The 16,176-nt window shown below is 42.9% G+C and overlaps 1 pseudogene across 1 annotated transcript; it reads left to right on the top strand.

The window, feature by feature from the left end:
- Positions 1–12,049: 12,049 nt before the first annotated feature.
- Positions 12,050–14,677, top strand: LOC311144349 (chemerin-like receptor 1; annotated as a pseudogene). Its single transcript has 2 exons — positions 12,050–12,211; positions 13,809–14,677. The product of its transcript is annotated as a chemerin-like receptor 1 (transcript).
- The last annotated feature ends 1,499 nt before the right edge of the window (positions 14,678–16,176 follow it).

Here is a 16,176-nt window from a genome sequence, read left to right as displayed (position 1 = left end):
CAGACCATGAGAAACAAGATTCTCTGGTCTGATGAAACCAAGATTGAACTCTCTTTGGCCTGAATGTCAAGCGCCACGTCTGGAGGAGACCTGGCACCATCATGCTGTGGGGATGTTTTTCAGCGGCAGGGACTGGGAGACTAGTCAGGATGGGAAAGATGAACGGAGCGCTCAGGACCTCAGACAGACTTCACCTTACAACAGGACAATGACCCTAAGCACACAGCCAAGACAACGCAGGAGTGGCTTTGGGACAAGTCTCTGAATGTACTTGAGTGGCCCAGCCAGAGCCTGGACTTGAACCCGATCAAACATCTCTGGAGAGACCTGAAAATAGCTGTGCAGCAGCGCTTCCCATCCAACCTGACAGAGCTTGAGAGGATCTGCAGGGAAGAATAGGAGAAACTCCCCAAATACAGTTGTGCCAAGCTTGTAGCGTCATACCCAAGAAGATTCGAGGCTGTAATCGCTGACAAAGGTGCTTCAACAAAGTACTGAGTAAAAGGTCTGAATATTTTTTTTTATTTTTTTTGGTGCAAACATTTGTAAACTTGTTTTTGCTTTGTCATTATGGGGTATTGTGTGTAGATTGATGGTGGAGGGGGGGGGCATTTTAATCCATTTTAGAATAAGACTAACGTAACAATGTGGTAAAAGTCAAGGGGTCTGAATACTTTCCGAATGCACTGTACACTAAATAGGCTTTATTTTGTTCAATAGTCATTCCATACTGTCTTTTTCATGCAAATTGCTGTATATCAAATTAAAAGTCATACCTGCAGTTGTGACCAACACAAATTGTTGTGTCAAATAATCATTCTACTTATGCCATGAATCTAGGGTGAACAGTTTATTGGAAAAGTGCGTGTTAAACATGAGTTTATCAAGAGTTACAAAACAACGAACCTGCAGTCTCTGATGTCCAAAGTCTTCAATTTAATGTTATGTACTGTGTGCTGTGCCTGAACAGTACCATATTAAGGTGTAGTCTACTGTCGATTTAGTATAATTCAAAGTTAAGGTAAATTATATTTTCTCTTAAGTCAAATTTCCCAATTGCATGTACATTTTAGTTCCTGAATTTAAAAAAATTGAAAAGGAAATTACTCAATAATTGTTCACAGTTTCGTCATGTAACCACAACCACAGATGGCACAACAAGTGCTTTACCAAATACCCATCCCAAAACAGCCACCTAACTGTAGCTGTCAGTCGATTTGTCAGTGGCTTTGTGCTCCCGCTCCTCATCATCTTCTGCTACTCTGTCATCATCCTGGGACTGAGGACCAACAGGATGACCAGGTCCTCCAAGGCCTTCAGAGTCATGACTGCACTGATAGCCACGTTCTTCATCAGCTGGCTGCCCTGCCATGTCTTCATCAATCTGGAGCCAGATATTAAAATTATCTAACCATTATTCATGAAGGGCTAAAGATATCTGCGACTCTTGCTAGTGCAAACAGTTGCCTGAACCCATTTCTGTATGCATTAGTGAGCAAAGATTTCAAGCAGAAATGCTGGAGCTCTTTAGTCTCTAAAATAGAAAATGCCTACAAATGTCAGATTGCCTTTCAACAAATACTGTAATTACAGGGCAAGTGTATGCTCCTTAAGGACATGTCCATATTGCCAATCCAATGACAAGGATCGTGACAAGAATTAATAGAATGTTCGTTCTATGTTATCTACAGTACCAGTCAAAAGTTTGGAGTCACCTACTCATTCAAGGGTTTTTCTTAATTTTTTTTACAATTTTTTACATTGTAGAATAATAGTGAAGACATCAAAACTATTAAATAATACATATGGAATCATGTAGTAACCAAAAAAGTGTTAAACAAATCAAAATATATTTTATATTTGAGATTCTTCAAATACCCACCCTTTGCCTTGATGACAGCTTTGCATTCTCTCAACCAGCTTCACCTGGAATGCTTTCCCAACAGTCTTGAAGGAGTTCCCACATATGTTGAGCACTTGTTGCCTGCTTTTCCTTCACTCTGCCGTCCGACTCATCCCAAACCATCTCAATTGGGTTGAGGTCGGGGGATTGTGGAGGCCAGGTCATCTGATGCAGCATTCCATCACTCTCCTTCTTGGACAAATAGCCCTTACACAGCCTGGAAGTGTGTTGGGTCATTGTCCTGTTGAAAAACAAATGATAGTCCCACTAAGCCCAAACCAGATGGGATGGCGTATCGCTGCAGAATGCTGTGGTAGCCATGCTGGTTAAGTGTGCCTTGAATTTGTGACCAGCAAAACACCCTCACACCATAACACCTCCTCCTCCATGCTTTACAGTGGGAACTATACATGCGGAGATCATCCGTTCACCCACACCTCATCTCACAAAAATAACATTCATTTCATACATTGATTACATTGAGACATGATCACATATGTCAATTTTTTTAATTTGTGGGAACATACTTCCTAATTTGTTTTGTTTCGTTTTGGGGCTGAATTCCTGGTGATTCCAACCCCCACTCAAAACTTTGGGGGGCCTGTCATGCCAAATAATGTCCCCCGGCCAAAAAGTGTCCCGCTCTATGTCACAATGGGATTCGATAAACTAAAAAGTGTCCTAATGATTACCTAATGATTGGAATTTTGGAGATCATTACAGCCTAAATGAAGTTCTTTTCATCATCGCTATGCAAACAAGGCTGATTTCCGTGACAATTTTGCTGTTTAAACAAGTTTTATTTAGCTAATAAAATGAAAACATTACTTTGAACTACTTTTGGGTACCTTGTTAACATTACAACATGAAATCCATGTCTTAACCGTTGCTACGTTTCGGAAATGGCAAATAAAACGTGTAATCTGCTTGACATATTAAAGTTACTTACCTTACAGATCACGAAGTCGGCTAATTTCCACCCCATTCATATGCAAATCCGTTTGATTCATACACTGGATTGTCTGGCTGTCATGTTTTTTTTTTAACCTGCCCTTACCTTATCTACACTGAAATAATATAATTTCAGTAGTCCTCTATCATGATTCATTTTTTTCTATCTCGCATAGCTCATTAGTACACCCTTGTGGTTGAAAAAATATATATATTCAACCACAAGGGTGTACTAATGAGCTATGCGAGAGAGAAAAAAATGAATTATATATATATATATATATAGGTGTGTCCAAACTTTTGACTGGTACTGTATATATATGTATATATATATATACAGTACCAGTCAAAAGTTTGGACACACCTGTTCGTTCAAGGGTTTTTCTTTATTTTGTAGAATAATAGTGAAGACATCAAAACTATGAAATAACACATATGGAATCATGTTGTAACCAAAAAAGTGTTAAACAAATCAAAATATATTTTATATTTGAGATTCTTCAAATGGACACCCTTTGCCTTGATGACAGCTTTGCACACTCGTGGCATTTTCTCAACCATTTTCACCTGAAATGCTTTTCCAACAGTCTTGAAGGAGTTCCCACATATGCTGAGCACTTGTTGGCTGCTTTTCCTTCACTCTGCGGTCCGACTCATCCCAAACCATCTCAATTGGGTTGAGGTCGGGGGATTGTGGAGGCCAGGTCATCTGATGCTGCACTCCATCACTCTCCTTCTTGGTCAAATAGCCCTTACACAGCCTGGAGGTGTGTTGGGTCATTGTCCTGTTGAAAACCAAATGACAGTCCCACTAAGCCCAACCAGATGGGATGGCGTATAGCTGCAGAATGCTGTGGTAGCCATACTGGTTAAGTGTGAATTCTAAATAAATCACAGACAGTGTCACCAGCAAAGCACCCCCACACCATCACACATCCTCCTCCATGCATTATGGTGGGAAAAAACCATGCGGCGATCATCCGTTCACCCACACCGCATCTCACAAAGACACGGCGGTTGGAACCAAAAATCTCAAATTTGGACTCCACTGGTCTAATGTCCAATGCTCGTGTTTCTTGGCCCAAGCAGGTCTCTTCTTCTGATTGGTGTCCTTTAGTAGTGGTTTCTTTGCAGCAATTCGACCATGAAGGCCTGATTCACACAGTCTCCTCTGAACAGTTGATGTAGAGATGTGGATGTCACTTGAACTCTGCGAAAAATTCATTTGGGCTGCAATTTCTGAGGATGGTAACTCTAATGAACTTATCCTCTGCAGCAGAGGTAACTCTGGGTCTTCCATTCCTATGGCGGTACTCATTAGAGCCAGTTTCATCATAGCGCTTGATGGTTTTTGCGACTGCACTTGAAGAAATGTTCAAAGTTCTTGACATTTTCCATATTGACTGACCTTCATGTCTTAAAGTAATGATGGATGGTCATTTCTCTTTACTTATTTGAGCTGTTGTTGCCATAATATGGACTTGGTCTTTTACCAAATAGGGCTATCTTCTGTCTTCCCCCCTTTTATTTTTATTTATTTCACCTTTATTTAACCAGGTAAGCCAGTTGAGAACAAGTTCTCACTTACAACTGTGACCTGGCCAAGATAAAGCAAATCAGTGCGATAAAAACAACAACACAGAGTTACATATGGGGTAAACAAAACATAAAGTCATAAATACAACAGAAAATATATATACAGTGTGTGCAAATGTAGTAAGTTATGGAGGTAAGGCAATAAATAGGCCATAGTGCAAAATAGTTACAATTTCGTATAACACTGGAATGATAGATGTGCAAAAGATGATACTCTTGTGCAAATTAGCAAAATAAATAACAATATGGGGATGAGGTAGTTGGGTGGGCTAATTTCAGAAAGGCTGTGTACAGGTGCAGTGATCGGTAAGCTGCTCTGACAACTGACGCTTAAAGTTAGTGAGGGAGATAAGAGTCTCCAGTTTCAGAGATTTTTGCAGTTCGTTCCAGTCATTGGCAGTAGAGAACTGGAAGGAATGGCGGCCAAAGGAGGTGTTGGCTTTGGGGATGACCAGTGAGATATACCTGCTGGAGCGCAGACTACGGGTGGGTGTTGCTATGGTGACCAGTGAGCTAAGATAAGACGGGGATTTGCCTAGCAGTGATTTATAGATGACCTGGAGCCAGTGAGTTTGGCAACGAATATGTAGTGAGGCCCAGCCAACAAGAGCGTACAGGTCACAATGGTGGGTAGTATATGGGGCTTTGGTGACAAAACGGATGGCACTGTGATAGACTACATCCAATTTGCTGAGTAGAGTTTTGGAGGCTATTTTGTAAATGACGAAGTCAAGGATCGGTAGGATAGTCCGTTTTACGAGGGCATGTTTGGCAGCATGAGTGAAGGAGGCTTTGTTGCGAAATAGGAAGCCGATTCTAGATCTAACTTTGGATTGGAGATGCTTAATGTGAGTCTGGAAGGAGAGTTTACAGTCTAACCAGATACCTAGGTATTTGTAGTTGTCCACATACTCTAGGTCAGACCCACCGAGAGTAGTGATTCTAGTTGGGTGGGCGGGTGCCAGCAGCGTTCGGTTGAAAAGCATGCATTTAGTTTTACTAGCGTTTAAGAGCAGTTGGAGGCCACGGAAGGAGTGTTGTATGGCGTTGAAGCTTGTTTGGAGGTTTGTTAACACAGTGTCCAAAGAAGGGCCAGATGTATACAAAATGGTGTCGTCCGCATAGAGGTGGATCCGAGCGTCACCAGCAGCAAGAGCGACATCATTGATATACACAGAGAATAGAGACGGCCCGAGAATTGAACCCTGTGGCACCCCCATAGAGACGGCCAGAGGTCCAGACAACAGGCCCTCCAATTTGATACATTGAACTCTATCTGAGAAGTAGTTGGTGAACCAGGCGAGGCAGTCATTAGAGAAACCAAGGCTATTTAGTCTGCCAATAAGAATGCGGTGGTTGACAGAGTCGAAAGCCTTGGCCAGGTCGATGAAGACGGCTGCGCAGTACTGTCTTTTATCGATCGCATTTATAATATCGTTTAGGACCTTGAGCGTGGCTGAGGTGCACCCATGACCAGCTCGGAAACCGGATTGCATAGCGGAGAAGGTACGGTGGGATTCGAAATGGTCGGTGATCTGTTTGTTAACTTGGCTTTCAAATACTTTCGAAAGGCAGGGCAGGATGGATATAGGTCTATAACAGTTTGGATCTAGAGAGTCATCCCCTTTGAAGAGGGGGATGACCGCGGCAGCTTTCCAATCTCTGGGGATCTCAGACGTTATGAAAGAGAGGTTGAACAGGCTAGTAATAGGGGTTGCGACAATTTCGGCAGCTAATTTTAGAAAGAAAGGGTCCAGATTGTCTAGCCCAGCTGATTTGTAGGGGTCCAGATTTTTCAGCTCTTTCAGAACATCAGCTGTCTGAATTTGTGTGAAGGAGAAGTGGAGGGGGGGGGCATGGGCAAGTTGCAGCAGAGGGTGCAAAGCTGGTGGCCGGGGTAGTGGTAGCCAGGTGGAAAGCATGGCCAGCTGTAGCAAAATGCTTGTTGAAATTCTCGAATATTGTAGATTTATCGGTGGTGACAGTGTTTCCTAGCCTCAGTGCAGTGGGCAGTTGGGAGGAGGTGCTCTTATTTTCCATGGACTTTACAGTGTCCCAAAACGTTTTGGAGTTAGTGCTACAGGATGCAAATTTCTGTTTGAAAAAGCTAGCCTTTGCTTTCCTAACTGATTGTGTATATTGGTTCCTGACTTCCCTAAAAAGTTGCATATCGCGGGGGCTGTTCGATGCTAATGCAGAACGCCACAGGATGTTTTTGTGCTGGTCAAGGGCAGTCAAGTCTGAGGAGAACCAGGGGCTATATCTGTTCTTAGTTCTGAATTTTTTGATATGGGGCATGCTTATTTAAGATTGAGAGGAAAGCACTTTTAAAGAACAACCAAACATCCTCTACTGACGGAATGAGGTCAATATCCATCCAGGATACCCGGGCCAGTTTAATTAGAAAGGCATGCTTTCTAAAGTGTTTTAGGGAGCGTTTGACAGTGATGAGGGGTGGTCGTTTGATTGCGGACCCATTATGGACGCAGGTAATAAGGCAGTGATCGCTGAGATCCTGGTTGAAGACAGTGGAGGTGTATTTAGAGGGTACATTTGTCAGGATGATATCTATGAGGGTGCCCATGCTTACAGATTTAGGGTTGTACCTGGTAGGTTCGTTGATAATTTGTGTGAGATTGAGGGCATCTAGTTTAGATTGTAGGAAGGCCGGGGTGTTAAGCATATCCCAGTTTAGGTCACCAAGCAGTACGAACTCTGAGGATAGATGGGGGGCAATCAGTTCACATATGGTGTCCAGGGCACAGCTCGGGGCTGAGGGGGGTCTATAGCAAGCGGCAACAGTGAGAGACTTATTTCTGGAAAGGTGGATTTTTAGAAGTAGAAGCTCAAACTGTTTGGGCACAGACCTGGATAGTACGATAGAGCTCTGCAGGCTATCTCTACAGTAGATTGCAACCCCACCCCCTTTGACAGTTCTATCGAGACGTAAAATATTTTAGTTGGGGATGGACATTTCTGGTGGCCTTCCTAAGCCAGGATTCAGACACTGCTAGAACATCAGGGTTGGCGGAGTGTGCTAACGCAGTGAATAACTCAAACTTAGGGAGGATGCTTCGGATATTAACGTGCAAGAAACCAAGGCTTTTACGATTACAGAAGTCAACAAATGATAAGGCATGGGGAGTAGGAGTGATACTGGGGGCTACCGGGCCTGGGTTAAACTCTACATCACCAGAGGAACAGAGGAGGAGTAGAATAAGGATATGGCTAAAGGCTTTAAGTACTGGTCTTCTAGTGCGTTGGGTACAGAGAAAAAAAGGGGCAGGTTTCCGGGCGTTGTTGAATAGATTCAGGGCATTATATGTACTGAAAATGATATGGAAGGATATGAGTAAACCTAAGCGTTGGGTAACGATGAAGGAGATAGCATCACTGGAGGCACCGATTGAGTCGGTCTCCGCGTGTATGGGGGGTGGGACAAAGGAGCTATCTAAGGCAGGTTTAGCTGGGCTGGGGGATCTACAGTGAAATAGTACAATAAGAAATAACCGAAACAGCAATAAGCAAGGCATATTGTCATGGGAGTAATTCGAGAGAGCTAAGACAACAGCTGGTAATGGCGACAAAGTTTGGGCTGAGGCTAAACATAAACAGGATGCGGTACCGTAAAAAGGAACAGTCCAGCAGGCATCAGCTGTATAGCTGAGTTATCATAAGGTCCGGTGAACAGCAATAGGATAGTTCGGAGGTAGTTCAGGGGCTGCTACAGCACTAGCGAGCAAGAGGCCACGGCTAGCGTGTGCTAGCGGGCCGGGGCTAGCAGATGGATCTTCGTGGTCGACGTCGTAACGGGAAGCCTGTTGTAACCACATCAGACGATTTCGTCGGCAGACCAGTCGTGTTGGATCTTGGGGGCTCCGTGTCAACACTAGGAGGTCCCGTCCGGTTGACAGAGAGCAGCATTCTCCCACTTTATCTCCCTCTCTCACAAGCACGTGTTTATACACACAACACAACACAACACACACAACACCTTGTGGGAAAGCCCAAACATTCTGAATTCATTTACAAATACAGGTCTTTGAAGCTAATCTTGCTTAGTATGAAATCCTAACTGGTTTCTTTGATTGAATGTTTAGTTTGTGGGAACTGTAGAATTGTTATTTTTTTAACCTTTTGCTGTGGAATAAGTGTGGTCCTTCATATTATGAATTTAATCACTTTTTGACTGCACCCTTTTTGATTTGAATGAAACCTTCCATACATGTTTGCCCATGGTAGAAGTGGTCAGAAAGTGCTCAAAGATTGCCCATTTTGCATACCCCAACCTACCATGACACATCCCCACCCTACCATGACACATGTCTGTGGAATGTGTACACGTGTACTTGTGAGAGAGGGAGAGAAAGAGGGAGATGTGGGGTATCTTTTGACCAATGGGTAAAATATGTTAATTGTGTAGACAATCCTATAAGAAAACAAACCAATGGTCCAAACTTCATGTCTCTATCATAATGCGTTCAAAGGTTATTTGTGTTTTTACCCAGAATTAGGGTGGCTAAATCAATGGAGGCCAGAGAAAAAAGTTGGCAAAAATCTGGAAAATTGCATTGTATTAGCTAGGCTGGAGTCTGTGCATGAATGAAGGCTACTGGCTACCTGGCAGGCTCACTTTTCCCATTGAACTCGTCATCTTTCTTCTCCAATCAGCAGGACATAAAACAATATAGAGGTAGGATGGATATCGATTTTGAGTCATGACATTAAGTATTTTCAAAATATTTTATTATAGGGGGGGAATTCAAAATATATGTACATATTGGTCCAGGATATATTTATGAAATATGTAACTTGAGCACATCATAGAATATGTATGTAAATATATTTTTAAAATATATGTGAATGAAAAAAAAGTCATGCTGAATTGTAATGTTGAGTGTATTGACCTCTGGTACCTTGGCATTAGGTTTCCAAAGTGGGGTTTGCGGAAGGGTACCAAAAAATGTCTGCAGCATTGAATGTCCCCAAGAACACAGTGAGTAGCAATGTTTCCTTGATAACATGAGCAAGGAGATGGTGATTCGATAGTATTTCGGTCTCTATGTTGCTGGTAATTTGCTAATGCAGCGCAATCTGTATCGATAGTAGCTATCACTGTGTGTCGCGAAGCTGCAAGGCAATATCAGTGATACATTTTACGGTGTCATCTCAGTCACGTTACTTAGTGATTTGCGCCGGCAGTCACCACACTTTGTTACATGACTTCTGATCATTATCTTGGAACCCTATTCCCTTACACAGTTAAACTAGAAACGCATTTAAGTAACGTGAAGACGGGTCGGAATTAATGTGTTGTATAGCTAATCTGCAAGAGTAGGTTTAGGCTGATTTATTAGCCATGTTCTGTCATGCATTTTACGTAGGTAGTCTCTGTCGGTCAATATTTGCATTCTAGTAGTATTATTCTAGTGACAGCATATTCTTATTCTATCATATGCTATTGTGTTGTATGCTATTGTAGTGATCACTAAATTCTAGTCATGTATTAGCTCATGTTATTCATTAATCTTCTGCTTGCATTATCTTCATGTCTTACATACTTTTAAAAAAATAGTTACTTTAAAAAATGTATTACATTCAGTCATCCAGCAGACACTCCCACCCAGTCGAATTGGGGAACCGAACCAGCGACCTCCCGGCCACCGGCCCAAGCTCCCAACCGCCAGGCCACCAACCATCCAAGATCCACCCCCACAGTTCCCCTCAAGTGCTGCCCCTCAACAATCCAAGACCCACTGACAGTTCCCACTGTAAACCTTGTACAGGCTTCCTTTTCAGTTTGTTACTTACTTTAGTATTGTGGAATAACTACAATGTTGTTGATCCATCCTCAGTTTTCTCCTATCACAGCCATTAAACTCTAACTGTTTTAAAGTCACCATTGTCCTCATGGCTCTCCGGTAACTGAGTTAGGTAGGACGCCTGTATCTTTGTAGTGACTGGGTGTATTGATACACCATCCAAAGTGTTATTAATAACTTCACCATGCTCAAAGGGAAATTCAATGTCTGCTTTTTTTTAAACCCATCTACCACTAGGTGCCCTTCTTTGCAAGGCATTAGAAAACCTCCCCAGGTCTTTGTGGTTGAATCTGTGTTAAACTACAATCTGTAGCCATGAAGGGCTTTGAAAGGCTGGTCATGGCTCACATCAACACCATTGTCCCAGACACCTTGGACACACTCCAATTTTCATAACGCCCCAACAGATCCACAGATGATGCAATCTCTATTGCAATCCACACTGCCCTTGCCCACCTGGACAAGAGGAACACCTATGTGAGAATGCTGTTCATTGACTACAGCTCAGTGTTCAACACCATAGTGCCCTCCAAGCTCATCACTAAGCTAAGGACACTGGGACTGAACACCTCCCTCTGCAACTGGATCCTGGACTTCCTGACGGGCTGCCCCCAGGTGGTGAGGGTAGGCAACAATACATCCGCCACGCTGACCCTCAACACCGGGGCCCCTCAGGGGTGCATGCTTAGTCCCCTCCTGTTCAACAACTGTGTAGCCGTGAACGACTCCAACACCATCAAGTTTTCAGACGACGCGATGGTGGTAAGCATGATCACAGATGACAATGAGACAATGTGTTTGTACGGTATATCATAAGTGACAGTCAAAGCTGTATTGACAAGGTCTGTAAGGTAGGCTATTGTCTTTCCCTTCCTTCTGGAACCATTATTTCAGATAATCTGATGTTGGCTGGGCTCCCCGCTTGTGCCCTCAAACCCTTGCAACTTATCCAGAATGCTGCAGCCCACATGGTTTTCAACCTTCCCAAGTTCTCCCATTTCACCCCGCCCCTCCGCACACTCCACTAGCTTCCAGTCGAAGCTCACATCCACTACAAGACCATGGTGCATGCCTACAGAGCAGCAAGAGGAACTGCCCCTCCCTACCTTCAGGCTATGCTCAAACCCTATACCCGAACCTCTAGATAAGATCTTAAGTTAATTGATTGTCAAGTACTGTTGGGATGTTTTCAGTGCTTGCAAAACATACAGTAATAATAATAATAATATGCCATTTAGCAGACGCTTTTATCCAAAGCGACTTACAGTCATGCGTGCATACATTTTTGTGTATGGGTGGTCCCAGGGATCGAACCCACTACCTTGGCGTTACAAGCGCCGTGCTCTACCAGCTGAGCTACAGAGGACCACGTACAGTATGTTAGATTTTCAAGTAGGCCTAAAGACGTCAGTATTTGATCTTTTTTTAAGAGCACTCTTCAGTACTTTTCAGATATTTTATTGAAGAGATAGGACAGAGTAAAATAACGATAGTGAGGTGAAAGTTTGACAACATAGCGATGGGTCTGGAATTTGAACCCACATGGTCATGAGCACATATAGTACATTTATGTGTTGAAGGTGGTGCTGTTGACCACTAGACCACCTCAGACGTGTTTGAAGTGGATATGTTCAGAAACAGACATGTAGATTACCCATGTGTACAAGACAGACTCTGAAGGAGGAAGTAGGGGTAGAGAACTAGGGGTGATCAAAACCGTTTCCTAACTACAATATCTTATCTTGACAGGGATTGCAAGCCAGCGAACTGCTACACAATGGAGGATTCTGAAACCATTTATGGTTTTGATTATGAATATGGGCATTATAGCAATTACACCTATGACAATGTTACTCCTCATGAGGAGAAGGTAGCTTTCAAAACCCACAAGTCATGCTTCACGGAGGTTTCATGCGTCTCCCTCATTGTGGTCAATGTGGTTACAGTGGGGAAAAAAAGTATTTAGTCAGCCACCAATTGTGCAAGTTCTCCCACTTAAAAAGATGAGAGAGGCCTGCAATTATCATCATAGGTACACGTCAACTATGACAGACAAAATGAGATTTTTTTTCTCCAGAAAATCACATTGTAGGATTTTTTATGAATTTATTTGCACATTATGGTGGAAAATAAGTATTTGGTCAATAACAAAAGTTTCTCAATACTTTGTTATATACCCTTTGTTGGCAATGACACAGGTCAAACGTTTTCTGTAAGTCTTCACAAGGTTTTCACACACTGTTGCTGGTATTTTGGCCCATTCCTCCATGCAGATCTCCTTTAGAGCAGTGATGTTTTGGGGCTGTCGCTGGGCAACACAGACTTTCAACTCCCTCCAAAGATTTTCTAAGGGGTTGAGATCTGGAGACTGGCTAGGCCACTCCAGGACCTTGAAATGCTTCTTACGAAGCCACTCCTTCGTTGCCCGGGCAGTGTGTTTGGGATCATTGTCATGCTGAAAGACCCAGCCACGTTTCATCTTCAATGTCCAAACTGATGGAAGGAGGTTTTCACTCAAAATCTCACGATACATGGCCCCATTCATTCTTTCCTTTACACGGATCAGTCGTCCTGGTCCCTTTGCAGAAAAACAGCCCCAAAGCATGATGTTTCCACCCCCATGCTTCACAGTAGGTATGGTGTTCTTTGGATGTAACTCAGCATTCTTTGTCCTCCAAACACGACGAGTTGAGTTTTTACCAAAATGTTATATTTTGGTTTCATCTGACCATATGACATTCTCTTCAAGATCATCCAAATGCACTCTAGCAAACTTCAGACGGGCCTGGACATGTACTGGCTTAAGCAGGGGGACACGTCTTGCACTGCAGGATTTGAGTCCTTGGCGGCGTAGTGTGTTACTGATGATAGGCTTTGTTACTTTGGTCCCAGCTCTCTGCAGGTCATTCACTAGGTCCCCCCGTGTGGTTCTGGGATTTTTGCTCACCGTTCTTGTGATCATTTTGACCCCACGGGGTGAGATCTTGCGTGGAGCCCCAGATCGAGGGAGATTATCAGTGGTCTTGTATGTCTTCCATTTCCTAATAATTGCTCCCACAGTTGATTTCTTCAAACCAATCTGCTTACCTATTGAAGATTCAGTCTTCCCAGCCTGGTGCAGGTCTACAATTTTGTTTCTGGTGTCCTTTGACAGCTCTTTGGTCTTGGCCATAGTGGAGTTTGGAGTGTGACTGTTTGAGGTTGTGGACAGGTGTCTTTTATACTGATAACAAGTTCAAACAGGTGCCATTAATACAGGTAATGAGTGAAGGACAGAGGAGCCTCTTAAAGAAGAAGTTACAGGTCTGTGAGAGCCAGAAATCTTGCTTGTTTGTAGGTGACCAAATAATTATTTTCCTCCATAATTTGCAAATAAATTCATAAAAAATCCTACAATGTGATTTTCTAGATTTTTTTTCCTCAATTTGTCTGTCATAGTTGACGTGTATCTATGATGAAAATTACAGGCCTCTCTCATCTTTTTAAGGGGGAGAACTTGCACAATTGGTGGCTGACTAAATACCTTTTTCCCCCACTGTATATTCTTGCTAGGGGTTTGTGGGAATGGGGTGGTCATCTGGATCGCTGGTCTCAAGATGAAAAAGATGGTCAACACCACCTGGTACCTCAGCCTGGCAGTCTCCGACGTCATATTCTTTGCCTGTCTACACTTCAACATTTACACGGTAACAAAGGAGTGGATCTTTGGGCTCTTCATGTGCAAGTTCACCTCTTTTGATATTCCTGAACATGTTCAGCAGCATCATCCTCCTGGTCGTCGTCAGTGTTGACCGCTGTGTGTCAATTATGTTTCCAGTGTGGGCTTAGGACCACTGCACCATTTTCAAGGCCTTTGTATTGGTGGTCCTGGCCTGGGTTGCCTATGTCGCACTCAGCATCCCCTCCTTGGTGTTCAGCGACGCCAAGACTCATGTAGGGAAGAGCATGTGTTTCAATAACTACACCGACCAACATAGCCACAAGACGATCGCAGGGGGTTCATCAGGGGGTTTATGCTCCCATTCCTCATCATTTTCTGTTACTGTCATCATCCTGCAACTGAGAACCAACCGGATGATGAGCAAGCCCTTCGAAGTTGACTGCCCTGATAGCCTGATAGCCACGTTCTTCATCTGCTGGCTGCCCTACCATGTCTTTGTTTTGCTTGAGTTGATCCACCAAAGCTACGACCTGGAGGTTATAAGAGCTGGACTGATGGTGGGTAACACTGTAGCCACAGCTAACAATTTCCTCAACCCAATACTGTATGTTTTCATCCATCTTAGACAGCTCCATAGTGTCTAAGATGGAGAATGCCATGGGAGAGGAGGGCTGCACCACCAGCCACTACCTCTCCAGGTCCAGCTCCATGGAGAGCAGCCGCAGGGACTCCACACATATCTAAAAGTCTGAGGATGGTAAGGCCTCAGTGGCGGCAGAGACTAAGAACACAATTTTGTTCAGCAATGCTTTGCCTTGTTGAAAAGTCATGTAAGGTGTATTTTCACTTGAGGGTCTAAGAGACTAATGAGAATTGTCATGCATTTGTACAATCACAAGTCGTGTTCTTTGTCTCTTGTTAACATTCTGTCCAACCAGTTTGATTTGTTTCTCTCATGAGCAAACTGAGTATTGTGATGAGTACTGAGGATATGAAGAGGCAGGACGCAGACGCAGGAATCAACAATGTAAAGGTTTACTTAACACTGAGCAAGAGAACAACAAAGAGCGAGTACACGACAAGACACTGACAATCACACACAACACAACACTGAACAGTCCAGGGCTATATAGGGGTGGTGATGAGCTGAGGTGCAGGTGCGCTGGAGGTGATTAGGGCATTGGGTTTCCATTCCGGTGTTGCTGATGTGGTGCGCTCAGACCGGTGGCTCAGTAGACCGGCGAATCAGAGTGCCGGAGGGGAGCAACAGGAGGAGACGTGACAAGTATGGTCTTGTGAAGATATTGGTCACACTTTATTTGGATAATCCAGATAACCTTAATGTTTCTTATAAAAATAAGTAATGCAGTCAGTCTCTCCTCAACTCTTAGCCAAGAGAGACTGGCATACATAGTATTCATATTAGCCCTCTGGTTACAATGATGAGCATGACGTGCCGCTCTGTTCTGGGCCAGCTGCAGCTTAACTAGGTCTTTCCTTGCAGCAGTCGACCATACGACTGGACAATAATCAAGATGAGACAAAACTAGAGCCTGCAGGACCTGAAACATACAGATGTAGGATCTTAATTTGTGCCAGTTTTCTGCAGCAGCAACAGGAAATGTGAATTATAATTTGGGTTATACATTTTTGTAGGGGTTGATAAATGTAAATGTGGAAATTTAAAACCCCAGACTTTTTAAACCTCAAATACACTACGTTTTACATTTCCTGCATTTTGTCTGAATTGTATCTTTAATTTTGCCTTAGATATTGCAGACATCTATACACAACATATCGTCCAGCCCTATCCCAAAAACATAATTTGACTTCAGGGTCCAAAAGGGTAATGAATTGTGTAAAAATACAAGCATTTTTCTGTTCAATCTACCTGTTTGATTTGTTTTTCTATAAATACAATGAGTATACAATCTTGTATTGTAGATATTGTAACATGTTTCTGGTTATTTTTGTAAATAGTCATGGGAAACTGAAAAAGAAGCTGCTTGCTTTTAATGAACTGAGAAGCAGCACCAGGCTGTTTGTGTTGTGTGTGGTGAGTGCATTTTTCTGATTAAATCCAATGTTTTGACGAATAGATAATTAACTGGTATACAGTGCATTCGGAAAGTATTCAGACCCTTTGACTTTTTCTACATTTTGTTACATTACAGCCTTATTCTAAAATTGATTAAATTATTATTTTTTGCTAATTTATTAAAAATAAAAAACATACCTTATTT

This window comes from Coregonus lavaretus (assembly GCF_964263955.1).
Source record: "Coregonus lavaretus genome assembly, chromosome: 17".
Classification (NCBI taxonomy): Eukaryota; Metazoa; Chordata; class Actinopteri; order Salmoniformes; family Salmonidae; genus Coregonus; species Coregonus lavaretus.
Note: the sequence above shows the minus strand (reverse complement) of the source record. Positions and strands in the feature narration are given on the sequence as shown.